Here is a 10,045-nt window from a genome sequence, read left to right on the forward strand (position 1 = left end):
AGACCAAAGGAAGGCCTGTCATGGGATTTGAATTGGGCCATGTTGTGCATTTCTGGAAAAGACCAAAAGCAAAGGCAAACATTCCAATGGTATGTCAATGTTGGTCTGAGCACCTGGACTGAACTGTACTGCAGTTACATTTTGCACAGCATCTGTACATACCCTACAGCCCCATCAGAAACACCAACCAACAAAGTGTCATGTCGAAATATTAATAACTAATACAATTTACCAAGCCTTGCATGTCTACTGATTATTTTTTTTATTTCTCCTCTAGTCAACACTCACTCCCATCTCTAACTAGTCATGTGAGAAATCAGACCTTCAGTTAATTTGGCCAAATCAGATCACTTAAAGCTGTTCACACCAAGAGCAAGAATTATAATGACTATTTTAATTGTTTATATTTCACACTAACAGAAAATAACATTCTTTTTATCATAAGCGTATGCTGCAGTTATGTTGTCTGCATTTAAATGCTCAGGCTATTTGTGTGGTGGATTTTGATTGGCTGTCAATGTTTTCATTGTTCAACATCTGGAAAAAAAAATTCTGAAAGAGATTCCAACCATATTGTTTCTGTCATTTTATGTCAAATAGCTGCGGTGTGGACTCATCCTTGGTGTGAAGAGGCGTTTAAACTGCTTACAACAAAACCATCAGCAGGTAATCATATTTAAAATAATTCATTTTAGTTTGCTGTTAAATAATTTTTTTTTTCTAATGCTGCTTGCTTCTCATTCTGTTAAACTTACACAATTCTGCCTATTTCTCTTCATCTTATTTCTTTACTCCCTCACTTAACACATTAGTTTGTGCTCTGTTGAAAAATAGAAGCTTAGAGTTTGCATGATGGCCTTTTCTCAGACTCTGAATAGAAATGTATACAGATGAACTCAGGAGACTGCTAGAGTTGCCCGGGAACTTGAGTTTGAAGTATATAATTATAACTGCTTAATTTATATGTTTAAACAACAATAATAATTAAAAATTGGGTCAATAAATATTGTATTGTTTTAAAGATGAAGACCAAAAAAAGCAAAGAAAATCAGTCCCGGCAAGCCAGTCCTGATGAATGAGGAATGAACATGGTCTTCTTGTGCCCAAACACAGAGCTGAAAATTTGCACATTTCTACTGGTATGTATGTATTCAAGCAATGTAGTTATACGGGTTGGGGTTAGGGTTATATGGGGTATAGCAATGGATGTTAATCTCTCAAAAGACAGCCGTTACCATTTTTCACATGCACTTTTTTTTTTTTTTTTTTATAGCTCCTAGAATTGGCAAATCAACTGTGCTATCATCTCTGGAATTTGGGCAGGATTGGCCAAATATGGTGAGTACTAACACCTGCACCTATTCATCAACACTATTTCTCTGGAATTATTGTTGACTTATTGTTTTGTTTGTTTGAAGGAGGGTGAAGCCAGTTGACCATATCAATTCAATGGCCACCAGATGCAGCATTGCAGCCTGAAACCGCCAGTAAACTGCGATGAGGACTGCATTCCTGAACAATTCTACTGTGACAGCTCAGATGTTACGGCCCGTAAAAGTAAACTTCACAAATGACAACTGCAAAATAGTTGTGAAGGGATCCATTTGGCTCATATCTCCAACAAGAATCAATGGTAAGTCCAATGCAACAATTAAAAATAAAGATATATATTGTTTATTAATTTACAACACCCTAAATACATGTTATGTCCCTCCAGGATATTTACATCAGTTGGTGTGTGAGGAAAGCATAGAGGACCATCAGAGACTCCAGCCACCAGAGCCATGGATTTTTCTCATCGTTACCATCAGGCAGAAGTTATTGCAGAACCTGCACCAGCAGACACATTTTTCCACAGGCAATTAGACTGCACTGAACTTATACCAGAAACAATACACAGCACATCAAGCTCATATGCACTGCTCTCTATCAGTTGCACTGTCTGGACTCTAACTCGCTATTATTCTGCACCATGACATTCTGTTTGAACTGATTCATTCCACACTGCACTGCAAAGGTATGCGTACTGTGATTATTGTTTTAATTTCATGCTCTCTGTATAGCATACTATTTACCTTATTGTTCTCTACCTGTATTGAGTCCCTTATATGTGTGTGTTGCCTGCATTGAGCATTTGTTGTCTATACTTTCATGCTGCAGTTTTCACAAAAAAATGTCACCACCTGTACACTTGTGATCATGGTATTGTGACAATAAAGTGATATGATTTAAATTGGTCACATGTCTTTTGTCCGTCAGTTGTACTGTAGTGTGCTGGATAACAACTTCAAATTGTTCATGACATGGAAGGAGATTATTAAGATAGGGATATGGATAAGCAAGCAAGAGGAAGAAAACCAAGAGAGCTCTGATGATGAGCAGGAAACTGAATGTGATTCTATGATGCTCAAGACATTTAACCATGCATGCATTTGGGAGGCTTCATCTGGTTAAAATAATATGGTTTTAACATAACCCATTTTTATTTCTCTTGAATATCATTTGTCTTAATAGGCTACTTTAGCTGTCTTTATGATGTAGCACAAAGTATTGGATAATAAAGTATGGTAAATATTCTTTATTAGGAATGTTTGGTAAATACACCATTTAATTGTGTAAACAATACACATAATTACCATGAGTGTTTTAATCAAGATGCGACATTTGGTCATATTAATGACATTCAATACATGAAGGGAAGGCTGAAAGATTCATTAGAAGAGACTGCATGGACTACAGTATATTGCTACAGGCACTTTATGCACAGCTGAGGGTGATGGACCAGGGAAAGATCAACATCAATCCTGTACTGTATAATAAATAAGATGAGCATGCACATTACTGATGTTTTGCAAAGATGGACAAAGATGAGGAATATTTGACAAAGATACAAATGATGTCTTTTATATTATGATCCTTTGCATTGCATGAATTGTATAGCTTTTGCATAAACCACACGGTCTGTACCTTGTCTTACTGAATGACACACTGACATTGTGTGATAGTACAAAGAAGTGTCACAATATGTATTGATTGTTTAAACTGGTGTCTTCATTTCCTGTCATCACTCAATTCTTGCTCCTGATCTAATGAAATAAATGGACACAATTCAATTAGGAAATGTCTATTCTTATTCTAAGAAAACTATGACTTTCAACTTACATATTGGCAAATTTTTGAAAAGACAATCTAAAAAATGTGACTCAGCACAGTGTGCTGTCCATGATGAGAATAGATTTGTGTGTTTTGACTGCCCTTCAATCCCCAGGGGCCCAGTAGAGTCCCATGGAAGAGCAAAAAAATGAACATTTCAAATGGCTGTAAATCAGTGTCTGATTATAATGTCAAAGAGAAAATTGGCAGGACAACTACTTATGCTATGTTAATTACATATTGTTGGACACAGTTTTCAAACATTCATGGAAAGGTGGTATAAAGGTGTTTTAAAAAATGATCTTAGTAAAAAACCAAATTTCAGCATGCCTCTTAAATATGTCATAGATATTTGCACAGTGTACTTGTTTAGATAAACCTTTGTTCAAAAAAGATTGCATTTTCCACTATTTTAATAATAAACATTTTAAACTACATTACCCACAAACCTCTGCCATTCTATCTATAGAACACGAAAAAAATGGCGCTGTTATTTGTAGTTTAATTAAGATCTGCTTAGGGTTAGGGTTACGATCTCGGTAAATTAGGAAGTTCTCACAACATAGCAACACTTCGTTGTTAACTGAAGGTATTACTGATGTAATAAGAGCAACACGGACTTTGTAACATTAAGCGTTGTTTTTCATTTGGATTAAAAGATAGTCCAATCACAGCGAGTTCCAAATGGCAACCAAATTGAACAGAGTCGTCTCGTTTGCTTGTCCAAATATGGTCATTTATGACATGATCTTCCAGGTTCTTGTGGCAAATACAGATAATCAGTTCAATATTTATTTGTCCCCACTCAACATAAAACTGGAACAACAGATTGGATAGTTTGGTTAACTTGATGCAGCAATAGATTTATTGATTACCAGGATTATTTTATTTTATTTTTTAAAATAAGGGCATAATGGTTCCCATAGTAAATTATGTTCACACTAATATAAATTTATGTACAATATTTAAACTCAAAACTTTGATATAAATTGCTGTGAACAATAATTCAAAATGTTTCATTTGCTTTCAAAACAAAAAACATGCACCTCTAATGATTAAACATGAAGCTTTTTTCTACTGTTTAATTGTGCTTCTGTAACATTTACAGTGTATTAAGGGTAAACAATTAATCACTTCTGTTTCCTGGAAATGGACCTTACAAAATTGCAATTCTTAGACCTGCCAGATGAACTATAAGAATAATAAAAAATAATGAATCACACATTTTGTAGTCATTTCCCAATGTTTATTGACATATCAAACTTTTCACAGATAAAAAGTGCCCAGAACAGCATTCTCTCTCTCCAGTTTGTGCCATTACGGAAAAAAAAAAAAGACAAAACAAGCAGTTGATTGTATTTGAAATGCATTTGTATAGAGGTAATTAAGAAATAGGCAATAGAAAACCCCTTAAAAAGATTGTCTAATAGTCAAAAATAAAAAGAGAATTTGTTTGCAGAAAACGTTAAGATGCCAAATAATATTCAATGCTTCTGTTTAACAAACTAATAGGCAAACGATGATTAGAACAATATTTCAATATTTTACAATTATTACCTTTAAAATATATCTGTCCTGTAATCGTTGTTTGCTTCTATTGTGACTAAATGCAAGACAAATTACTGGTTAATAACAATTATAATTTTATTATTATTTGACTTTCTCCTCTACAGGCAACACCCTCATCTCTACTGTGGACACTCCTGTCACTATCACTATATGTATATATATCAGTAGTCTGTGAGAAATCCTGCAAGACAGGAAGAAAGAGAATTTATCACATGATGAACAACAAAAACATTGACAACAGATGGCAGATGACTGTAGCGTGTATAACAGTAAACAGAACGCTATCGTCCGTTGGTGTGGATGCTAAAATAGTTCTTATTGTTGTTCTTGCTCTTGGTAAGGACAGCTTTAAGCAATCTGATTTGGCCAAATTTACTAATGATCTGATTTGTGACAAGATAAACTAGCATTTCCAGACTTGTGCTTCTTAGACAGATGTGTTAAATAAAAATCAACATAGAAAGAAAGGCAGACTCTGAGGTGTGGGCAGATATCATGTACTGTTAGAACAGGAAGAGGCAGTGAAAATTTGTAAAGGTTAATATAGAGAGAATATGATGGACTTAATATAAACTGGATTGGTATAAACACTCTGACTACTTACAATGGACACAATTAACATGAGAGTTGAGGCAATGGCCAATGACACAAGTACAAGTGAAAAATCATGGAATATTATATGAGTACACTTGTACAATATCATATACATTTGCTGGCTTGGTAAATTGTATGAATTATTAATACTTCGACATGACACTTTGTTGGTTGTTGTTTCTGATGGGGCTGTAGGGTATGTACAGATGCTGTGCAAAATGTAACTGCAGTACAGTTCAGTCCAGGTGCTCAGACCAACATTGACATACCATTGGAATGTTTGCCTTTGCTTTTGGTCTTTTCCAGAAATGCACAACATGGCCCAATTCAAATCCAATGACAGGCCTTCCTTTGGTCTTCCCTTTACCCTGAAACAAAGAGAAATACACACATGTTGAGACAATGTGCTAAACAAAATCTGTGACCAAAATATTTGAGAGGAAGGACTGTAAGGAAAGGTATTATTAACACTAACAATAAGGATGCGTTGATTAAAGCAAATCAGTTATAGCTAAATGTCTTCAACATTACTGTGAAAGATTGAATCATTGAAGGACTTTTCAGCCTCTTTGACAGCTTCTTCAAGATCAGCACTTGGAGCTTTGAGTTCAAGTTCCCTGTTAATTCTAGCAGCTTTCTAACAGAATTGGTCAAAATTATGAGATTTTAAAAATGTCATGATGAACCAAAGAAAGAGAGAGAGAGCAAAACTATGTGTAAATTAATTATGAATTACAGTTCATACAGCGATGGCTTTTACCAGAGATTGCTTCTTAAAAGAGCTGCTGGCGTAAGTGATCTGACCTAACTGCAAGACAGAAAAAAAAAATACTGAATTACAATTACTTCACAAAAAACATTTAAAAGTGTGGTAGGCATTGTGGTTACTGTGCTTTACAAATAGTACACCGTAAAATCAAAGTTACTATGGTAAAACTACAGTTACAGTGGTAAAACCATAGTAAGCATTGTGTTTACTGTGCTTATACTACAAATACCACAGTGAAACTATGGTTACAGTGGTAAAACCACAGTAAGCTAGTGGTTAGTGTGCATATCCTACAAATACTGTTGTAAAACTACGGTTACAGTGGTAAAACCATAGTAAGCATTGTGTTTACTGTGCTTATACTACAAATACCACAGTAAAACTACGGTTACAGTGGTAAAACCATAGTAAGCTAGTGGTAAGTGTGCATATCCTACAAATACTATAGTAAAACTATGGTTACAGTGGTAAAACCATAGTAAGCGTTGTGTTTACTGTGCATATACTACAAATACTATAGTAAAACTACAGTTACAGTGGTAAAACCATAGTAAGCGTTGTGTTTACTGTGCATATCCTACAAATACCACAGTAAAACTACAGTTACAGTGGTAAAACCATAGTAAGAGTTGTGTTTACTGTGCTTATACTAAAAATACTATAGTAAAACTACGGTAACAGTGGTAAAACCATAGTAAGAGTTGTGTTTACTGTGCATATACTACAAATACTATAGTAAAACTACAGTTACAGTGGTAAAACCATAGTAAGCGTTGTGTTTACTGTGCTTATACTAAAAATACCACAGTAAAACTACAGTTACAGTGGTAAAACCATAGTAAGAGTTGTGTTTACTGTGCATATACTACAAATACCACAGTAAAACTACAGTTACAGTGGTAAAACCATAGTAAGCTAGTGGTTAGTGTGCATATCCTACAAATACTATAGTAAAACTACAGTTACAGTGGTAAAACCATAGTAAGCATTGTGTTTACTGTGCTTATACTACAAATACCACAGTAAAACTATGGTTACAGTGGTAAAACTATAGTAAGCTAGTGGTTAGTGTGCATATACTACAAATACTATAGTAAAATTACGGTTACAGTGGTAAAACCATAGTAAGCATTGTGTTTACTGTGCTTATACTACAAATACCACAGTAAAACTACAGTTACAGTGGTAAAACCATAGTAAGCTAGTGGTTAGTGTGCATATACTACAAATACTATAGTAAAACTACAGTTACAGTGGTAAAACCATAGTAAGCATTGTGTTTACTGTGCTTATACTAAAAATACCACAGTAAAACTACAGTTACAGTGGTAAAACCATAGTAAGAGTTGTGTTTACTGTGCATATACTACAAATACCACAGTAAAACTACAGTTACAGTGGTAAAACCATAGTAAGCTAGTGGTTAGTGTGCATATCCTACAAATACTATAGTAAAACTACAGTTACAGTGGTAAAACCATAGTAAGCATTGTGTTTACTGTGCTTATACTACAAATACCACAGTAAAACTATGGTTACAGTGGTAAAACTATAGTAAGCTAGTGGTTAGTGTGCATATACTACAAATACTATAGTAAAATTACGGTTACAGTGGTAAAACCATAGTAAGCATTGTGTTTACTGTGCTTATACTACAAATACCACAGTAAAACTACAGTTACAGTGGTAAAACCATAGTAAGCTAGTGGTTAGTGTGCATATACTACAAATACTATAGTAAAACTACAGTTACAGTGGTAAAACCATAGTAAGCATTGTGTTTACTGTGCTTATACTACAAATACCACAGTAAAACTACAGTTACAGTGGTAAAACTATAGTAAGCTAGTGGTTAGTGTGCATATACTACAAATACTATAGTAAAACTACAATTACAGTGGTAAAACCATAGTAAGCTAGTGGTTAGTGTGCATATACTACAAATACTATAGTAAAACTACAATTACAGTGGTAAAACCATAGTAAGCTAGTGGTTAGTGTGCATATCCTACAAATACCACAGTAAAACTACAGTTACAGTGGTAAAACCATAGTAAGCTTTGTGGTTAGTGTGCTTATACTACAAATACCACAGTAAAACTACGGTTACAGTGGTAAAACCATAGTAAGCTAGTGGTTAGTGTGCTTATACTACAAATACCACAGTAAAACTACGGTTACAGTGGTAAAACCATAGTAAGCTAGTGGTTAGTGTGCATATACTACAAATACTATAGTAAATCTACAATTACAGTGGTAAAACCATAGTAAGCTAGTGGTTAGTGTGCATATACTATAAATACTATAGTAAAACTACAGTTACAGTGGTAAAACCATAGTAAGCATTGTGTTTACTGTGCTTATACTACAAATACCACAGTAAAACTACAGTTACAGTGGTAAAACTATAGTAAGCTAGTGGTTAGTGTGCATATACTACAAATACTATAGTAAAACTACAATTACAGTGGTAAAACCATAGTAAGCTAGTGGTTAGTGTGCATATACTACAAATACTATAGTAAAACTACAATTACAGTGGTAAAACCATAGTAAGCTAGTGGTTAGTGTGCATATCCTACAAATACCACAGTAAAACTACAGTTACAGTGGTAAAACCATAGTAAGCTTTGTGGTTAGTGTGCTTATACTACAAATACCACAGTAAAACTACGGTTACAGTGGTAAAACCATAGTAAGCTAGTGGTTAGTGTGCTTATACTACAAATACCACAGTAAAACTACGGTTACAGTGGTAAAACCATAGTAAGCTAGTGGTTAGTGTGCATATACTACAAATACTATAGTAAATCTACAATTACAGTGGTAAAACCATAGTAAGCTAGTGGTTAGTGTGCATATACTACAAATACTATAGTAAAACTACAATTACAGTGGTAAAACCATAGTAAGCTAGTGGTTAGTGTGCATATACTATAAATACTATAGTAAAACTACAGTTACAGTGGTAATGCTTAGGCTAATGTCAATCGTAGGCTAACGTTAGCAGCCGTGCTAACTATTCCACTAAGCTTCCGTTTTAACACATGACCCCATGGAAGTGATGCAGAAACACCGAAATAATTAAAATAATGAAAAGATTGTCGCGGTCACTTACCTGCTTGAAGGTGTACACGTATCAGGTGGACTGGTCGAACTGAGCCTGGCTGGTGACGTAATTGCCGTAGAAGATGCTGCGTGGTATTTGTACGCAACTGCTCTCCATCGAAGTTAAAGGATAAATCCAGACGAGACGTGTGTCTTTGGCACCTTAAAAATGTGGAATTAACAAGTTTAATACAAACGTTTTGTATGCTGAGAAGACCGAGCACTGTTTAATTTGCTTTCTAACCTTTAATAAACGTGTATTTAAAACGGAGGAAAAAAATACACATTAGCGCCTCTAGTGGACGGTTCACCCGAAAAGTGCAGCCAAATGTACCTGGAGATACGTATTTCAGGTTCTGCAGAAATGTAGGCAGAGTCACGTATTGCCAATGAGCCTGGGTTGGTATAATTCTAACACGATGGCTTCACAACAATACTTGGACACATATTGGTCAAAGCACAGCACACAACCACAATTTTATCCAGCAAAGTCTTTAATGTTTTTAAAAGAAGTATCTTCTGCTCACCAAGGCTGCATTTATTTGATAAAAACAATTTAAAAAACAGTAATATTGTGAAATATTATTCCAATTTAAAACGGCTGTTTTCTATGTGAATATATAGTAAAGTTTAATTTATTTCTTGATCAAAGCTGAATTTTCAGCATCATTACTCCAGTCTTCAGTGTCACATGATCTTTCAGAAATCAGTTTAATATGACGATTTGATGCTCAAGAAACATTTATGATTATAAATGTTGAAAACTGTTGTGTACAAAAATTTCTTAAAATTCTTTGATGAATAGAAAGTTCAAAAGAACAGCATTCATTTAAAATAGAATATTTTCTAACA

The 10,045-nt window shown here is 34.5% G+C and overlaps 1 long non-coding RNA gene across 1 annotated transcript; it reads left to right on the forward strand.

The window, feature by feature from the left end:
- The first annotated feature begins 1 nt into the window (after position 1).
- On the forward strand, positions 2 to 2,237 carry LOC141302337 (uncharacterized). Its single transcript, XR_012342365.1, has 6 exons — positions 2 to 89; positions 601 to 666; positions 1,023 to 1,139; positions 1,274 to 1,338; positions 1,419 to 1,633; positions 1,718 to 2,237. It is a non-coding gene; the product is annotated as an uncharacterized lncRNA (long non-coding RNA).
- The last annotated feature ends 7,808 nt before the right edge of the window (positions 2,238 to 10,045 follow it).

Source organism: Garra rufa, unplaced genomic scaffold (genome assembly GCF_049309525.1).
Source record: "Garra rufa unplaced genomic scaffold, GarRuf1.0 hap1_unplaced_001, whole genome shotgun sequence".
In the NCBI taxonomy this organism is placed as follows: Eukaryota; Metazoa; Chordata; class Actinopteri; order Cypriniformes; family Cyprinidae; genus Garra; species Garra rufa.